Source organism: Lissotriton helveticus, chromosome 7 (genome assembly GCF_964261635.1).
Source record: "Lissotriton helveticus chromosome 7, aLisHel1.1, whole genome shotgun sequence".
NCBI classification, from domain to species: Eukaryota; Metazoa; Chordata; class Amphibia; order Caudata; family Salamandridae; genus Lissotriton; species Lissotriton helveticus.
Window position 1 is genome coordinate 701742076 of NC_136068.1, and position 19891 is coordinate 701761966.

Sequence of the window (19891 nt, forward strand, 5' to 3'; positions counted from 1 at the left end):
GTTCTGTTCTGTCGCCTCTGTTCCAAAGCAGCGAGTGACCTTAAAGCTGGGCTGAAAAAAACACCCAGAGACAGAGCTCTGATCTGTACCCTTAGGAAAAACTATAAAATTGCCCTAGCTAATCGCAAGGCGGTAGTCAAAGAAGAATTATGGAGGGAGCTCTTACTTCCCGTAACCCTATCTAGTAGTTCCAGATTTTGGAGCACCATTAACCGATCACCTTTTTTAGCGGAAGGGGTCAGAGAAGTGGGCTCCAACGTAACTGAAAATGAATGGGTGTCTTACTTTGAAGGAATATTTAAAAACACATCGGGCCAGCTAGTTCCTTTTGACAATCTCACGGACAAGGATATACTGATGTTCTCTGTGCATGAAATTGAGGAGGGTATTGCTAACCTGATGAATAATAAAGCACCAGGCCCGGATGGCATCCCCCCGGACCTTTTAAATTCAAAACCCTCGTTTTGGGCCGAGATCCTGACTGCTGTGGGTAATGCTGCAGCCAAAGGAGGATGCCCTGCCTCCTGGGGTGTCTCGACGATCGTCCCTGTATACAAAAAAGGGGATCGAAACAGCACGCTGAATTACAGGCCAATCTCTTTGATTGACTCTGTTGTTAAGGTCATTGGGGGGGCAATCTTAAAAAGATTGTGTACCTGGGCAGAGGATAACAACATCATCTCTGATATCCAGTATGGGTTCCGCCCAGGATACTCTACCGTGGCCCAAACCTCTATTCCATCATAGGGAAGTACACCATGGCTCGCTCTGGTTCCGTCTACATGGCCTTCATGGACCTCTCATCCGCTGTCGATAGCGTTAATCGTGGAAGGCTGTGGAGGGCCATGGAGCCATGGGCGTGGAGCGCGCCCTTGTCGACTTCTTGAGGGACCTCCATAGAGACACTAAGGCCAACATTAGATATTCCAACGACCTGAAGGTATCTAGGAACTTTGATATCGAAAGGGGGGTCAGGCAGGGGTGCATATAAGCCCCCTTCCTTTTTAATCTTTACATTAATGACTTGGAAGGTTCCTTGCTAGAAACCGGGACCGATTTTCCGTATGTGGGAAAGCGAGGACTGCCCGTCTTGCTTTATGCGGAAGACGCAGTCCTCTTGGCACGAACCCCCAAAGGGCTCCAAACCCTACTCGATGCTTTTCGCGGTTTTATGGACAAGCGTGACCTGTCCATAAATAACACTAAATTTAACGTGATGCACGTAGGGCCGCCTCCTAAAAGAGAGCACTCCTTTGTGGTGAACGGAGTGAGGGTGCCGAACTGCACAACATTCTCCTATCTGGGTGTCCTGCTAGATCATCAGCTTAACTGGGCTGCACTTTTAAACAAAAAAAAGGGTCAGGTAACCAGGGCAAATGCGGCACTTTTTGGCTTGCTGCCAAGTTGGGTAACCGACCAGTGGCATCAATACTAAAAATTTACCAGGCAAAGTGTATATCCATAGCTAGCTATGGTAGCGATCTATGGGGATATTGTGGCCTCGAGGGTCTTCAGGTGACAGAAAACAACTTTTTAAAACAACTATTGAGCGTCCCAAAGGGGACCGTGAATCTGTCTGTCCATGAAGAAACTGGCATGCCCTATTTAAGTGATATCCTGGCTTTACGTCCGCTCACTTTTTGGTTGCAATGCTGGCTCAACAAGCACTTAAACCTTACCCAGAATATCCTTAGACAGGCCCTGAGTCTTGACCATATGATAAATATTCCCTGGTTCAAATATCTAAAAACCCGTTTTCATGAGTTGGGAAGCCCAGACTTGTTTTTAAATCCTGAAGGGATTAACAGATTGGACGTCACGCTCGTAAAGCATTCCTACACACAAATCAGGAAAATGGAAAGAGAAGGGAAAGAACTCTTGAAAACTAGTGTGAGGACACATTTGATACTCAAAACCTCCCTAGATATAGAGCTGTATCTATTGTGGCCGTTGCCTGCATATGAGCGATTTTTATTAATTAGGTTCAGATTTAACCTCTTTCACTTCTTATTGGCAGTTCCAAGGGGCAGTCATAAAGGGACTGTGTTGGCATCCTGTGGCTGCGACTCTAAGTCTCCACAGGACTTGCTTCACTTCATATTTCTCTGTAAATATTATGAAATGGCCAGGACTATCTATCTGAAATCTCTTTAAAAAAAGTAAAATTTTGTGCAAGTACGTCCCGCCCTGTTTTATTTGCGACTGCTTAAACCTGACTGTATTCCGTTTTTGGCCGTTTCCTTAAATGTGCAATGAACTACAGAAAATATTTGGACTTTTAAAATTATCGTGTTTTAACAGTTTTTGTTAATGGTCATTTTAGCTTCCTCCCCTTTTTGTATTTATGCCGCCTCTAAATTGCTTTTACCACTGTTAAACACTGTATTTAATCCATTGTTTTTAAATCATTGAATGTGCTGTATTTTAAAAGTGTTACTTTTATGGTTTCTATGAAAGAATGCCGAATAAAGTATTTGACTATGACTATGAGTTGCAGTCTTCTCAGGAGTTAGGCTGACGTTCCTGCATAGAGGGTGTTTCCGTAGTCCAATCTGCTGGTGACGAGGGCCTGGGTGACTGTTCTTCTAGTTTCGATGGGGATCCATTTGAAAATCCTGCAGAGCATTCGGAGCGTGTTGAAGCAGGATGAGGAGACGCCATTGACCTGCTTAGTCATGGAGAGGCTGGAGTCGAGGATGACCCCTAGGTTGCGTGCGTGGTCATTGGGTGTCGCGGCTGTTCCCAGTGTGATCGGCCACCAGGAGTCGTCCCGGGCCTAGGAGGTGGGGCCGATGATGAGGTCCTCCATTTTGTCTGAGTTCAGCTTCAGTCAGCTGTTCCACATCCATTCTGCAACGGCCTTCATTCCTTCGTAAAGGCTGGTTTTGGCAGTGTGAGGGTCTTTGGTGAGGGAGAGGATCAGCTGCGTGTCGTCAGCATAGGAGATGATGTTGAGGTTGTGCTGTCGAGCGACATGGGCGAGGGGTGCCATGTAGATGTTGAACAACGTCGGGCTGAGGGAAGAGCCCTGGGGTACGCTGCAGATGATCTTGGTGGCATTGGAGCGGAAGGGGGGGCGGATGCTCTTAGTTCTGCCGGATAGGAAGGATGTGGTCCAGTCCAGGGCCATCTCTTGGATCCCGACATCGTGTAGGCGTGTTCGTAGTGTGCGGTAGCAGACCATGTCGAAGGCGGCTGACAGGTCCAAGATGGATGAGGGCAGCTGTTTCTTTGTTGTCAATCAGGGTCCTGATGTCGTCGGTGGCAGCATTGAGGGCGGTTTCGGTGCTGTGGTTGCTGCGGAACCCGGACTGGGATGAGTCCAGGATGCTGTTCCGCTTGAGGTAGCGGGTCAGTTGTTTGTTGGCGGTTTTCTCCGTGACCTTCGCCGGGAACAGAAGCAGGGAGATGGGTCGGAAGTTCTTGAGGTCCTCGGGATCCGCCTTGCGTTTCTTGAGTAAGGCGTTGATCTCGGCGTGCTTTCAGTTTTCCAGGAAGGTTGCTGTCTTTAAGGAGATGTTGATTATTTTCCGGAGATGAGGTGCGATGGCTGTGCAGGCTTTGTTGAAGATGTGGTGAGGGCATCAGTCTAAAGGTGATCCGGAGTGGATGGTGTTCATGATCTCGTTGGTGTCTTCGTCACTGACATTGGGCCAGGAGAGCAGGCGGTTGGTGTGGGTGGTGGTCGTGGGGGCGGTAGGTGTCAGGTGGGTTGTAGCGTTGAAGCTGTCGTGGATGTCGGTGATCTTGCGGTGGAAGAAGGTGGCCAGTGAGTCGCATAGGTCTTGTGAAGGGTGGTTGTGGGAGCTGGGGTTGGAGACGAGCTGTCTGAGTCCGAGGTTGGCTAGGTTGGCGATCAGGGTGGTGGAGTTGGTGTCGTTGTTCTTGAGGAAGAAATTCAGGACCCCAAGGAGGATGTAGTCCGCGAGGGCGTTTATGCTGATGAGGTCGGCAATGGAGTTGCTGAACTGTGGTCGTGGTCCGGGGGTCTGTAGACAAGGGTTCCTCTGAGTGTGGAGTTCGCGTCGGTGTGAATCAGAAGTGCATGTGTTCGGCGGTGCTGAGGGTGTCGTCGGTGTTGGTCGAGACTCTGAGGGTGTTCCTGTGGACAATGGCGATTCATCCTCCAATGTCGTTGGTGCGGTCCTTGCTGGTAATATTGTAGCCTTCCGGGATGGCTATGGCAATGTCGTGTGTAGAGGTGGGGTTCAGCCAGGTTTCTGTCAGGAAGGCGATGTCTGGGGAGGTAGAGTCGAGGAGGTCCCAGAGTTTGACAGCGTGTTTGCGGGCGGAGCGTGTGTTGAGGAGGATGCATCTGAGGTAGTTGGCTTCTTTTGTTGGCAGTTTGGTGGGCCGGATGCTGGTGAAGATGCAGGTCCGGCAGGTGAAGGGCCCTTGGGTGCGCTTCAGGGTGGCCCGGTAGCAGGTGTGTTCACATCCAGGGTTGAGTGCATGGAGGGTGCTGGCATCGTAGTGGAGTCGGGCGACGTGGCGTTCGTGAGGGCCAGGGGTTCTGGCGCTGGGCGTGGTCCAGGCGTGGACGGGCGCAGAGGGGTTTGCCTTAGGCGCGCCTTCAAAGGTGCTGTCAAAGAGGCAGGCATAAAGGGCTCAGCCCAGTGTTGGATTAGTTCCTTCCTAGAAGACTGCTTCCAGTCGGTCCGCACAGCCCAGTTCACAGCCCGAAAGTTAAAAAACACATGTGTGGTCCCACAGGGCTCCCCGCTATCCCCCCATCTGTTTAAACTTTACCTCCTCCCTCTGATCCAGTCCCTTAAGGAAAGGAAAGTTGCCACATTCAATTAAACCGATGTTCTGCAACTAATGTTCACTATTGACAACTCATTTCAATCAGTCCTTGAATTCCAGACTACCATGCTGTACATCCGCCACTGGATGGACTGCAATCATTTAAAGCTTAACCTAGGCAAGACCGAATTGGTCCTTACGGGGGCAGCCACAACTTATGGAGCCACAATTCTTGCCACTGGAACTAGGACCCTCTCCCATCCCCTCTTCTTTGGCAAAAACTCTTGGCGTCACTATAAACTATGAACTGTCACTAAAAACTCAAATCGGCTCTGTGATTTCTACCTGATTCTTTAAATTACAGAAGAATAAAAAGATTAGCATACTACTAACATGGGAATAGGTGGTGATAGCAATGGTCTTGTCCCACTTAGATTATGCAAATTGAGCCTACCTTGGTATTTCACTATTTCTAATCAAATGTCTACAGTTGGTGCAGAACCAAGCAGCTTGATTGATCCATTAACAACCAAGGTGACAACATGTCACTCCATTTCTGAGGAAACTGCACTGGCTTCCGATCCCCCAGCGTTACGCCTTTAAAGTAGGTTGCGGCTCTCTAAATCCCTACATGGGCAGAGCCCCAAATTTATTGACCGCCTTATTCAAAGATACACCCCCTCACGCAACCTATGCTCGGCTCACCTCCATCTCCTGGCAACCCCCTCCTTCAAGCTGAAGAGACAAGGGGGCTGTAGGTTTGCAACTTTGGCACACAGACTCTGAAATTCCTTTCCCCTGGAAATTAGATCATGCAATGACCTGCTGAGCTTTAGAAAATCCCTTAACACTTGGTTGTTTATCCAAGCATACAAATAAACTCCACCAGGGTCAGGCTAGTCCTAGAAATTGCACCATGAGACCAATCGGTGTACGTGTGCTTTACAAGAATTTTCCTCCCTAACCTAGGAACACGTCCTCATAAAAACACACAAATCTTAATTTACAACATTATTTAGTTTTGTCTTCTTCATCCAACAAAAGGATATCAGCAGACTCCTGGGAACAAGTTCAGTCCCCATGCGCTCACCAGAGCATAATAAACTTTCAGACATTAGTCCTTGAAAGGTACAATGTTTTTTCTTGTTTTCCAAAACTTTTTCCCATGAATCATTCTTCCTGTTGTCTTCGTCTCCTCCCAGTGATAACTTTACTTTCAGTTGTCTATTCCAAAACAAGTGTCTATTCATTAGGTAACAGTAGGCTTCTGAAGTTGCAATATCTGCAGCAGAGAGAAGAAAACAAATAGTTTATTCAATGTAAAAAAAAGGCATATCAATGTTAATGCATTATTTTCCAGTTAGCATGGTTCTGACAGTTAGGCTAATTTAATTCAGCACGTTATTAACATGCAGACCTATAACATTCAAGTATGACTACATACTACAATTTTTTTTATTTCAGCCTTATTTTAAATGTAAACTTGTGCACATTAGTAATGTAAGTGCTTTTAATGACAAGTAAGATGTTCTGTAGCACTAGTATACATTTTCTACCTATCCCAGTTTTAAATACCATGCACTCGGCCTTGACGGCTACAAGACCTACTTATGGGTGACTTAAGAATATTTAAAAGGGAGTTCTGTACAGGTCAAAATGGGTTACTGCATTGTTTGTACTGAAGCAGACAGGCTACACATGGATTGCCTGGAGCTATGTTTGCACTGCCGCTGTAGTGAATTGAACAACAGGTTGCTAGAGTCCACTAGAGACATTTAACTTAAAGTCCCTAAGTGCACTTTCCACACCATATAATAGAGACTTACAGGCAAGTGAAATGTGCCTATCAGGAATATGACACATTTTTTAAACGAGTTTAAAGGGTTTAAGAGTTTGCAAGTTGTTCACGTTGACTTAGAGTACTACAGCTACCATAAGGCACAGGACTCTTGACTATCAAATAGCAATGCGAACAGTTTTGAAAACAGAAGTAATGAACAAAAACCTTTCACAACCCCTAAAAAAGAGGAAACCCACTCTCTCTAACTCCTCGTTCCATCCTGATAGTCTTCAAAATGTAAGAGTTGCACTTCCGTGAATTATGCCACAAATGTGAGCCTCATCAGTCTATTTTTGAGCCTTGCTATTCCAATACAGTACCCACATGTTACACTTTCAGGGATCGGGACATCCCAAAAAATTCAAAGCATGAAGGTGTGGTGGGCACACTGTATATGGGCGTTTTTTGGATAGATGGTCAACTTTTGGGAACCAGAGCTCTTCAAATGCTAAATGTTATTTTTTAGTGCTCCTAGTGTTACTAACAAGGTGTTTCATGGCAACTATATCCCACAGGCACCCATACCAGTATTAGTTCGATGATGGACTCTTCCCTTCCACTACATAGCAATGGCTAGTTGTGATGCCTCCAAAACAACTCCAAAGCATTGCTTTAGTATTTTGAGTCATATATTTAAGGTCAGGGTTTCACAAACCAGGCCAGCAACAAGTGATGGAGTGAAAGAAGAGGGTAGCCCAAAATACCTTGGAGAGACGGCTCTCCAAACGGAATGGACGTGTGTACATTCCCACCAAATATGAATGAAGTAACCCCTTTTGTCTGCACTGTCTCCTGCACAAGGGTTTGGATATGAGGAATATCTTGTGAACTTTGTTGGGGTAGTAATGCCATGCATAAAGTGGTTTATAATGTATTTTTTTCGTTTCTATCGTGATAGACCACCTGTGTATGTCTGACCATAACCTCTCCCAGTCTCAAACAGAGACTTTTCAGCCCAGTGCACCACTTGCTCTGATAAGCCCACCTAGGGGGAGTTTTCGTATCTAGTAGGGTTGCATACCACTTGGATATCAGACCTTTCTAGTAGTTAAGCATGGATGGCATCTTTTCAAATCATGTTTCATTTCTTGGTACGACTCGCTTATTGTTGGGATGCATCGCCTAATGCCTTAACTGCACGTAATGTGGCCATCCAGAATCTGGGACTTTGAAATCTAATTTGCTTTGTGTTTAGGATTTGATAGCGCACTGTGGGACAGGTTTGATTTTGATAATGACTGATGGGACAATTTCACCTTGTTTTAAATGGGGCAAATGGGCACTTTACTCCTGGTTATTAGGGGTAACATGAAAATATAGTCCAGCTAAAGGTGAAAAAATGTGGGTGGACAGACTGATAAGGCATTTTCTACAGGCCCCAAAACTTTTCTAATGGGAATAACATTGGAATGCTCAGGGAATATTGTATGCAGTTTGTAGAAATTGAAAGGACTATGCCTTCTTTGCACTTTTACAAATAAGAGGTTGGATGTTTTAGGGTCGATTCTCAAACACAGAAGAGTAAAAAAAAAGTGCTCCTGCAGTACCCCTTTCTATGTACATAAAGATTTTCATGTACCAGCCCCGTTGTCTGGTCTTTAAATGTTTACATGTCCCACCTTCCTTCAAGCAGCATATTCACAGGTAAGTGCCTGTAGTAAATGTGCAATGCAGTACTTCATTTGTGTTGGGGAATGCAAGTGGAGCCCACCGGCGCTCATTTTAGAGGACCGACACTTATCTTTCCACATCACACTGTGGCCCAGAGCAAGAGAGAGAAAAATACAAGGGAGAAAATAAGGAAAAAGAGAAAGCTGGAAATCCACTGACAAAAACAGAAAGCAAAGAGGAAAAAGAACCTGAAAGACTTTGGATCAGGGAGTGTTTGCTGATGGATGAGAGTTATGAGGTGGAACCAAGCCTATGCGCCCCTACCTGCTTTTGATAGGGACGACTGAAATTCATGAACGAAAATTTTGAGCACTTATACTTTTAACAAACGAAGGGGCATATTACCAACGAGTTGCGATAATTATCGCAAAGCGCACTTAGTGCTGTTTTTCTTATCGCCGGTTATCTCTGGATTTAATCGTCGTGATAGCGCAGTATTATCCACTCTCATCTCAAAGGCGATAAGAAATCCAGCGATAGCGGCGAAAACACCCATTATCGCAAGAAATCCAGAGATAAATGAGCAGCGATAATAGAAAAGCTCGCTGATACGATAGTGTGTACTTAACCATACAATACACCTCCCATAGGCAATAAGGCTAAGTCAGGTTTTTTGCCGGTGTTAGAATCATGCCATAATGGGGGCTTTTGTTATCGCTTCGCTGTTCAGGGGTCGCATTGTGAATACCGCGATGTTGGTGTTGCAATAAATTCTCATGTTGTTGTAGGAGGGAACGCCTACTTTGCATCTCATTAGCGATAGCTATTGCTGTCATGAGATGCGTTACAAAATCGACTGCTAACATGCTCTAATGAATGTTAGCGACGCCTTGATAATTTTTCAGCGCTATGTGCTGAAAAAGCGGCGATATATCTCTTGATAATATGCCCCCTGGTAATTGTGTCATTTGATCATTTTCGTCTAATAATGAGATCCCAAGTCCAATTAATTTCTACGGGTGTAAAAGTCTTCTCTTTCTAGGGCATCACCTCCTGGAACATGGTCAGCGACTAGCTGCCGCCTCCCCCCCAAACCGGCACCCAACACCCAGGAACGTGGACACGAGACATTTTTACTTTTTGGAAGGCGGGCGCTAGTCGCCCGGCCGTATTTATTAAAGTATGAAATTAAAAAAGGTTTTAATTGCATAATCAACAATTTATACAAAAATCAGCAGGACATTAAATACACAATTATTATCAACAAGTTTGAGAGCCTGACCTTAACAAAACTCTAATACATGTTGTTTCCTAACCGAGTCTAAAACATCCTCATCTTGATTTTTGTACATTTCTGGCCATATGGCAGGGTCACTACCGGTGTCAGGTCCTACAAGCTGCGCCTCCCCCTGAGATGTGCGCATGCGCAGTGTTACCCCGGGAATTGCCCGGTCTACGCCCTGAACTCCATTTACCCACTGAAGGAGGGCCCTTACTCTGCGCCAGCTGGTGACGTCATGAGTATACGCGCGCGGGGTGGCTACCAGCCTAAGGAAAGCGTGAACTACTCCTACCCGCGCTCCTTTGCAGCATGAATTACCTTGCCCCTGGAGTTCTAGGAGTGGCCCGCAGGCCCCTCCCCCTGGGCGGGAACCTCCATAGGATGATGCCCGCCCCCTCAGACCTCAAATATGTGCTCACCGATAATGACCTTACCGCATGCCCCATACCTAATAAATACGACGACCTATGGGAAAAAACTCTAAAGGACAGCTACACTGGCTAATAAATGATATTATCAACGTACAGCTACAAAGGAAAAAAGGCCTAAAGACACTTGGCATCAAAGAAAATTCACTTTACACACAGTTTGCTAAAAAGGGAGAAAAATTCCTAAACAACAGCATCACAAGATATACCAACAGTTCCATTTCTACCATCATGTGAGACATGTGGACAGTCCCCTCAAAACTTACCATTCAACCAGACATATGAATGCCACAAGACTTTTGTTCCAAGGGATGGTGGGTGGGGAACAAAGAAGCCCCGAGCGCGGGGCACACCGTTCAGTGAGGGAGCGTCCAGGGACAAGGGGGTCTCCTGGGCGCTCCCCACCTCTTTATTCCCGAGGGGCCAGGCGGGGGGGGAACGCCCCCCCGACCCGCCCCTCCTGCAGCCCGCCCCCCCTGACCCGGACCTTCTACTTTGCATCCGGGTCAGGGAGGCCGCCGGCCAATCGGCGGTGGGTCGCGCCCCCCAGGGCCCGCCCCCACCGCCGAGAGACAACCATGGGGTAAGGGGGGGCGACGGTCGCCGCGCCGCCATGCGTGCGGGGGGGCCGAGGGCCCCCCCTTTTCACATGGTCAGCGACTAGCTGCCGCCTCCCCCCCAAACCGGCACCCAACACCCAGGAACGTGGACACGAGACATTTTTACTTTTTGGAAGGCGGGCGCTAGTCGCCCGGCCGTATTTATTAAAGTATGAAATTAAAAAAGGTTTTAATTGCAGAATCAACAATTTATACAAAAATCAGCAGGACATTAAATACACAATTATTATCAACAAGTTTGAGAGCCTGACCTTAACAAAACTCTAATACATGTTGTTTCCTAACCGAGTCTAAAACATCCTCATCTTGATTTTTGTACATTTCTGGCCATATGGCAGGGTCACTACCGGTGTCAGGTCCTACAAGCTGCGCCTCCCCCTGAGATGTGCGCATGCGCAGTGTTACCCCGGGAATTGCCCGGTCTACGCCCTGAACTCCATTTACCCACTGAAGGAGGGCCCTTACTCTGCGCCAGCTGGTGACGTCATGAGTATACGCGCGCGGGGTGGCTACCAGCCTAAGGAAAGCGTGAACTACTCCTACCCGCGCTCCTTTGCAGCATGAATTACCTTGCCCCTGGAGTTCTAGGAGTGGCCCGCAGGCCCCTCCCCCTGGGCGGGAACCTCCATAGGATGATGCCCGCCCCCTCAGACCTCAAATATGTGCTCACCGATAATGACCTTACCGCATGCCCCATACCTAATAAATACGACGACCTATGGGAAAAAACTCTAAAGGACAGCTACACTGGCTAATAAATGATATTATCAACGTACAGCTACAAAGGAAAAAAGGCCTAAAGACACTTGGCATCAAAGAAAATTCACTTTACACACAGTTTGCTAAAAAGGGAGAAAAATTCCTAAACAACAGCATCACAAGATATACCAACAGTTCCATTTCTACCATCATGTGAGACATGTGGACAGTCCCCTCAAAACTTACCATTCAACCAGACATATGAATGCCACAAGACTTTTGTTCCAAGGGATGGTGGGTGGGGAACAAAGAAGCCCCGAGCGCGGGGCACACCGTTCAGTGAGGGAGCGTCCAGGGACAAGGGGGTCTCCTGGGCGCTCCCCACCTCTTTATTCCCGAGGGGCCAGGCGGGGGGGGAACGCCCCCCCGACCCGCCCCTCCTGCAGCCCGCCCCCCCTGACCCGGACCTTCTACTTTGCATCCGGGTCAGGGAGGCCGCCGGCCAATCGGCGGTGGGTCGCGCCCCCCAGGGCCCGCCCCCACCGCCGAGAGACAACCATGGGGTAAGGGGGGGCGACGGTCGCCGCGCCGCCATGCGTGCGGGGGGGCCGAGGGCCCCCCCTTTTCACATGGTCAGCGACTAGCTGCCGCCTCCCCCCCAAACCGGCACCCAACACCCAGGAACGTGGACACGAGACATTTTTACTTTTTGGAAGGCGGGCGCTAGTCGCCCGGCCGTATTTATTAAAGTATGAAATTAAAAAAGGTTTTAATTGCAGAATCAACAATTTATACAAAAATCAGCAGGACATTAAATACACAATTATTATCAACAAGTTTGAGAGCCTGACCTTAACAAAACTCTAATACATGTTGTTTCCTAACCGAGTCTAAAACATCCTCATCTTGATTTTTGTACATTTCTGGCCATATGGCAGGGTCACTACCGGTGTCAGGTCCTACAAGCTGCGCCTCCCCCTGAGATGTGCGCATGCGCAGTGTTACCCCGGGAATTGCCCGGTCTACGCCCTGAACTCCATTTACCCACTGAAGGAGGGCCCTTACTCTGCGCCAGCTGGTGACGTCATGAGTATACGCGCGCGGGGTGGCTACCAGCCTAAGGAAAGCGTGAACTACTCCTACCCGCGCTCCTTTGCAGCATGAATTACCTTGCCCCTGGAGTTCTAGGAGTGGCCCGCAGGCCCCTCCCCCTGGGCGGGAACCTCCATTGGATGATGCCCGCCCCCTCAGACCTCAAATATGTGCTCACCGATAATGACCTTACCGCCACAGGCCAGCATTGTTAACCGACGATCTGGCCTCCCCCCTCTACCCCCTTCCTAAGAAACCCTCCTACTCGCAAATCCCTCTAGCCAGGCCCAGATATTGTCAGACCACAGGACATTCCCTTCCTCATTTAAGTGAACCCCGTCCCTCAAGTAATACCGGTCGCCCCAAATACACCCGTGAGGTATTGACTGTAACAGGGGGGCTCGAAACAACCTATCCAACCGTGAGTTGATCCTCTTTACCGAGTGATTCAACGCCCTGACCGAGTCCCCCCCCGCCACTGTAATCGAGGTATGAGTTGCGACCATACTATTGTGCAACCCGGGCAGGTCCTGGCCATCCACCCCGCCGTTGAGATAATCTCCTCGATCAGAATGCGCCTTCCCAGTGTGGCCAAATCATTCTCCCCAAGGTGAAGTATCACCACTGACGGGGGAGATTGCCGGCGCGCTAAAAGCCCCTGGAAGAAGCCCCTAAACTGGTTGAGACACAGCCCCCCTCTCCCGAAGAACGTGATGTCCAACCCCAGTTGCGCCGCCCTTTTTCCCCCTGTCACCTGACATAAAAACACATTCTGCTCGTCTTACATAAGAGTGACCCACAATCCAAACACTTTTCTTCATTGTTTCCTGGCTGCAGCTCCGTGCTGATGTATGTTGTCGGTGCCCGACGACAAATTCCTCCCCTGCGTAACAGGTCTGAGAAACTGTAAGAGAGCGGAGACAAACCAAGCGTGAGTGCCCTGTAATCACAGCATGTCAATTCGTACATAACGTTTGTAACATGCAGAAGACCATCTCCCAATTGTCTTCACTCTCTCCACTGGGAGGCCCCCCGCCACCGCCTCCGTTGCTGCCCCAATCCTAAAGGAATGAGAGCCAAACTCTTTAGGGTCAAGACCTGCTTTCCTGACCACCATCTCCAACACCCTCCTAAATTGGTACCTGGTCAAGGGGTTACCGTCAGCATGACAGAGCAGTGCCCTGCCCGCTGTGCCCACCATCTGCCTGTGCAATAATTCTACGTGCCTCACTGGGCAGCAAGGGTTAGCGGGGGCCCGTTGGAGGACTATGGTGTGGCCCCTAGACTCCTGGTCGGTCTTTGATTTCTGAATCGTCACCCACATGGTGTCCTCCCTTATCGTCACACTAGCCCTTTGCAAGCCGCCCAGTAGGTCTGACTTGGAACCTGCCACAAGTTCGCTAATTCTCAGCGCCCCATAAAATGCCAAGGAGAATGCTGCCTTAAAAAGAAGTACCTCCCACTCCGAGCTACAAACCGTGTCCAGCGCGCCCAGTAACGCTGTCAGCCGCGCTAATCCTATGGGCTTTCTCTTATCCTTATGGTGGCCCTGAATACGGCGCCAACCCCTCAAAGCCTTATGCACCATAAAGGTATTAGTGGGATCACGCAAGCCCCTAGCTTGAGCGTAAAATGACACCGCTGCCCTATGTCTGTTTGCCGCTGCCACCGAGCGCCCCTCCTTATGCATCCATTCTAGGTAGGCCGCAAAGCCATCCTCCCGCGCCCATAGCACCTCCCATTGCTGCCCCAAGAAAGTACAGTAAGACAAAAACGCCCCTTCATAAGCCGTCCTGGTCCTGGGGGCTAGGCTAGCGACCACGAGGTCCTGTAATCTGGGGCACCAATCTGCCAAAGTACTGCTGGGAAGTGCGCTGGCGAGGGGTCTGCTGTAGGAAGATGCTCCCTGAAAACCTGCATTTTTAAGCGAGAGAGGGAGTCAGCTGCATTGTTCAGAACACCAGGGACATGTTTGGCCTTAAAAACGACATTCAATTTAAGGCACTGCAAAACAATTTCTTTGATCAGACGGAGTATGAAAGGACACCGTGCTCCCTGCTGGTTGATACATTCCACCACCGTCATGTTGTCTGACCAAAACACCACTGACTGATTACATAGGTGTTCGGGCCAGACCATCAATGCCACCCATATTGGGAAGAGTTCCAGGAAGCCAATATTGGTGGTCAGACCCCATGTCCTCCATACCTCCGGCCACTGTTGAGCGACCCACCTGTTCCCTAGGATGGCGCCAAAGCCCACACTACCGGCAGCATCAGTCCACAAGCCCAACTCTGCTGATGTTGTGAGCGGACCGGGCCAGACCACCCTGCCGTTAAAATCCTCCAGGAATGCCATCCATATAAGCATATCCTGGCGAATTTCAGACGATAGTCGAGTGCGGTGGTGCTTCTCCCTCAGCCCCTTCATTGCTTGAGCAATGGAGCGAGAGAAAGGGCGAGCCATGGGGATGATCCTCAGTGCGAAATTCAATTGCCCTACCACCTCCTGTAGTTGCTGCAGAGTGACCTTCTCCTTCCGGAGGCATACATGTAGCGCTGTTTTGAATTTGTCCACCTTGTCCCTAGGTAATCTAAAACATCCTTCCATCGAGTCAATCTCAATGCCGAGGAATTCTAAGCAGGTGGTCGGGCCAACCGTCTTCCCGGGCGCAAGCGGGACTCCAAAAGCCCGCATGAGCACGCAAAATTCCTGCAATGCCAGTGCACACTCCTGAGATCCCGCTGTACCCAGGAAGAGGAAATCATCTAAATAATGCATGACCCGCTGATGGCCCGTCACTTGTCTCATGGCCCATTCAAGAAAAGAGCTAAACATCTCGAAGTAAGCGCAAGATATAGAACAACCCATGGGCATGCATTTGTCCATGTAGAACATATCCCCAAAGGTGAAGCCTAAGAGATGCTGATCCGCTGGATGGACCGGGAGGAGGCGAAAGGCTGATTCTATGTCTGATTTCGCCATCAGCGCCCCGGGTCCCGTGGCCTGTAGTAAGTTAACAGCCTGATCAAAAGAGGCGTATTTAACACTACAGATACCCTCGTCAATGGCATCATTCAGTGACGTCCCCCTAGGTGCTGACAGGTTGTGGATCAATCTGAATTGCCCTTTCTCTTTTTTGGGGACAACTCCTAATGGGGAACACACAAAATTGGGTACTGGCACTTCAGTAAAAGGGCCAGCTATCCCGCCTAACGATAGCTCCTTGTCAATTTTGGCGGCCACCACAGCCGGATTGTGCTTGACTGACAATTGGTTTCTACAGTGCGCGCTGCCTGTGTATCCCGCTGCCGGGATCCTAAAGCCTTTAGAAAAACCTTCTTGGAGTAGGGTGGCCGATGTGTGGTCCGGGTATCTGTTCAACCATGGAATCATTGCCACCACATCCACTGGAGTGGGGGGGCCTAACCTGTTTGACTTATAGTGGCTTTCCCCTACCCCTCTGACCTGTGTTCCCCTGCTTGGACCTACAGGCAGTTTCTGGATGAGAGGGGTGACCACAGGAGGAACATGCATGTCTAAACTTACACGCGGCCCTTGTGCAGGTGCGCCTATTAAAATCCCAACACATTCCTTTTTTGTCTGGCCCACTGGTCCTAAACTTCCCAGGCACCTCACTCGTTTGGGGGGGCCGAAAGGGCTGTTGAGGTCTAGCAGAGAACACCTTGACTGAACCGGAGAACTGAGGGGGGGGTGCAGTATCCGAGAACTGTTTATGCCAAGACATGGAGTCCACCGTGTCCCATGCCAATGTTCTATTAAATTCCAATGCCTTCCTGAAATTGACATCATACCCTTTCCATGCCTCCCCAGAATACTGTTCACTCCATCCCACAATCCTGCTCGAGTAGCATGCCAATGGTGCCTGTAAATCTGGAGGTCGCTCAGCTTTAATAGCAGTGAATACAGCCCAAGCTTTCATCCAGTTGTTGAGAGTTTCCTCAACCCTAAATCTAGCACACTGCACCCTCCATTCGCTTGGGAGCATCCACTCTTTCAGTGTTTTCGCCTGCTCCATTTCCCTATTATCTAACAACAAAGAATAGATATAAACGTATTTGTCTGCCCAAATCATCTCCTTCACAGCTAACGACACATGCTGAGCCAAATTCTCACTCCTGGAAGGTAAAACACCGTCCCCCAAGAGTGGCAATGCCACTTCCTTACCAAGTGCGGGCACCGGGGGCGGCTGCCCATTAGCTCCGTCCAGTTGAGGAAGACTTGGACCTGCAAGAGGAGAAGATACTGGCAATGCAACACTGTCGGCGACCGCTGCCGATTTGATTTTTTCTACAAACCTCGCCGCCTCTGCTGCATGGTCTGCAGAATTCGGGAAAGCTCCCCCTTTTTGGAGCCATGGCATCAAGGCCGTTATCTGGGACAACAGTTCAGGTGGCATTGAATCTAAATTCCCACCCGGGACAACAGGTACCACTGGGGTTATGCCCGGTGGTACCGGCGCAGCAGGCAAGGCGGGTGCCGGGTGTGGCGAGCCTGTACCCGGGATTGTGGGCACCGGTGGGGGAGCAGACCCAGCGTCTACTGGTTGACCTACAGGCACCGGCGCCACGGGGGCAAGGGGTGTAGGCATAGGTATATGCGGGGGTGGGACGGCCGCCGGCGGTACGGCAGGTACCGGCTCTACTGGCCCTGGGGTGGGGGCAGCATACCTGGGTCTCTTGGACTTAGACTTCCTAGGTGGGGTGACAAATTCCCCACTTGGCACTGGTGGCACCCTCCGGCGGATAGGCCTGCCTGATGGGCCCGGGGCATCACCATGCCTCTCATTCAACCGTGCTTCCAGCTCATCTACTTTCCCTAGCTGCTGCTTAATTTCACTCATCTCACGCATCATGGCCCGCATCATAGCCTCCATGTTGGACCCACTTTTTCCACCCCGCGGACCTGGCATGATACCACCCCAAACAACCGCAGCCTACTCTCTTAATATCACAACAGGTCAACTATGTGTACCTTTTTGATGGAGGGTCACCAGGGGGCTTTCAGCACCATGCAACGGCGACCGCAACACTAGCGGCTTGTCCGCTTATGTAAGGGGTGAGTAAACCTAATGTAGACCCACCCAGCGGCCACCAGGAGCGATGAATGCCAGCCCCCCGTACCCCTCGTACCGACCAGTCCTGCGTCCTCGCCGGCGATAATGATCAGCGGTCCCGGTCCACACCACGTTGCGTGCTGAATGCCCTTAGGTCCTGTCCGCTAGAGAATCGCACCCCAAAATGTCGTTAAATTGCCTGGAATTGAGACATGTATTAGTACAGTGTAATGAAACAGGGGCAGATTTAGGGAAACCAAGTTTGAATACAAGGAGACAATTGAACCCCCCTGTTAACCTCCCTGTTGCTGTGCACCACAAAACAAGTAATATCAGCACAATTCACCACAATATCCCTCCTAAAAACGACCAGGCAAATAATGCAACCTGTAAATGCACTGTACTAAACACTTTGTGTAATGATATAAACAACAGATCACTCAATTACTAACACCCCCCTTTTCTGTACAATTGTGCTTTGTTTCTAATCATGAACTTCCATTACTTATTAATAAATCCAGTGCAGCCGTGGTAATCGTATTCTCTGAACAATTGTGCAGTATTTACCTAGGGTCTCCCATCCAGGCGCTGCCCTGGTGGACCCTGCTTAATTTCCTTTAGGCGCGAGTGAAAATGCGCGCCCAAACAATTGCCTATTCAAAAATTCACAGCTGTCTCTCCGCTACACGGAAGGCCACAGAAAGCGCGTGAATGCGCGCCAAACAATTAGAAATGCGCGTTCGAGTACTTTGTTATACTGACCCGCCAATCCCGCTTTTTAAACACGCAGGGCAACAGAATGCTTCTGCAATCCCCCGCTCTTGATCCCTCTTCTACACCCGGCGCGCTCACCGGCTTGTGCAGTCCGCGCCTCGTTCCTGGCTACCCCCCGTCCCCACACAATACCTCAACGGGCTCCGCAACGGGCCGCACCACGCTTCGTCGGCCTGCCGCTTGGATTCCTCGGTGGCTCACCCGCTTCAGCAACCGCGAAGCGATGTTCCTCGGCTGAAAAGAAGCGAAAGTGATTAAAACCTCAACAGCACGTTCTCCTATGACGCGGCTGGCCCAACGCGACGGCTCCGGAGGTCGGTGCTCGAATTCCGCTCCGCTCCACACTATTCCCTCACACCTGAAAAATCAAACGAGAGAAATTATTAAACAAAGAAGCCCCGAGCGCGGGGCACACCGTTCAGTGAGGGAGCGTCCAGGGACAAGGGGGTCTCCTGGGCGCTCCCCACCTCTTTATTCCCGAGGGGCCAGGCGGGGGGGGCACGCCCCCCCGACCCGCCCCTCCTGCAGCCCGCCCCCCCTGACCCGGACCTTCTACTTTGCATCCGGGTCAGGGAGGCCGCCGGCCAATCGGCGGTGTGTCGCGCCCCCCAGGGCCCGCCCCCACCGCCGAGAGACAACCATGGGGTAAGGGGGGGGCGACGGTCGCCGCGCCGCCATGCGTGCGGGGGGGCCGAGGGCCCCCCCTTTTCATTTGCTTCACATACACCTGTGACAGACTGCATCATTTACTGCCTTCTGTAATACTTGAAAACTCACCTGTTTTAGGGTTTTTCGAGGCTGCTACAAATAAGACCAGTGTCTCCATACCTCTTGTGTGTGCACATTACTAATGGCCCTCGACAGTTAGTCAGTAAAGCCTGACCTGATCTAGAACATGGTTAGAAAATGTTATAACCTTTTTAGGTGGTGGCTGGAGTATCTTGTGCGGTGGAGGTGATTGATCGGTATGTTGATGGGGGGAGAATATGTGGCCTAACGTCTAGAGGGATCGACCTTGGAGCTGGGGACCCGGGCTCGAGTCTCGGCAAGGACGCTCAACATCCTGTGATTCTGGGCAAATCGCAATCTCCAAGAGCCTAACAAAAATGAATGTGTGCTGTGTAACGCAACTGGTGCTCATGTAAAGCGCTCTGATACCTTCAAATCTAAAAAAAAAAGTTGGTAGGTAATGTATGGTTCTCCGATAATTTCAGGGCAGTACAGGATTTTCCAGTCAGTGAGCCTCGTGCTCCAGTTTTTTTGCCACATAGAAGGGAAAAACTGTTTATTATTCGACCTATGGTTCCACACAGAGAAGAATATTCTGTTTATACATCACCAACTGATGTCTGTCACCGATCCCGGCCCAAGCTCTTTGAGGCTTTGCCAACTCAAATTAGGGCATTTTACTTGATGTTTGAGAAGGAGAAGACTTTCGAGACACCAGGATTCGTTCTGGGCGGTGCTGCGTCATGTTCAGTCGCATTTGAAGACAGTAGCCTCGTTCTTCAGCCAAGCATGAAATTACTGCTGTCTCTATTTATCTTGTCTGAAAGCGTACCTCATTGTATGATAATAAAATTCTAGTTCATATATTCGGAGTGGTTTCCCGCAGACTTTGCTTGGGCCGACAGCCAGATAGATACACCACGCGGAAAATGCCAGCACCGTCACAACCAAGCCCGTTCATTATGGTCAAAAGGCTCTCTCTTCCACAAGGTT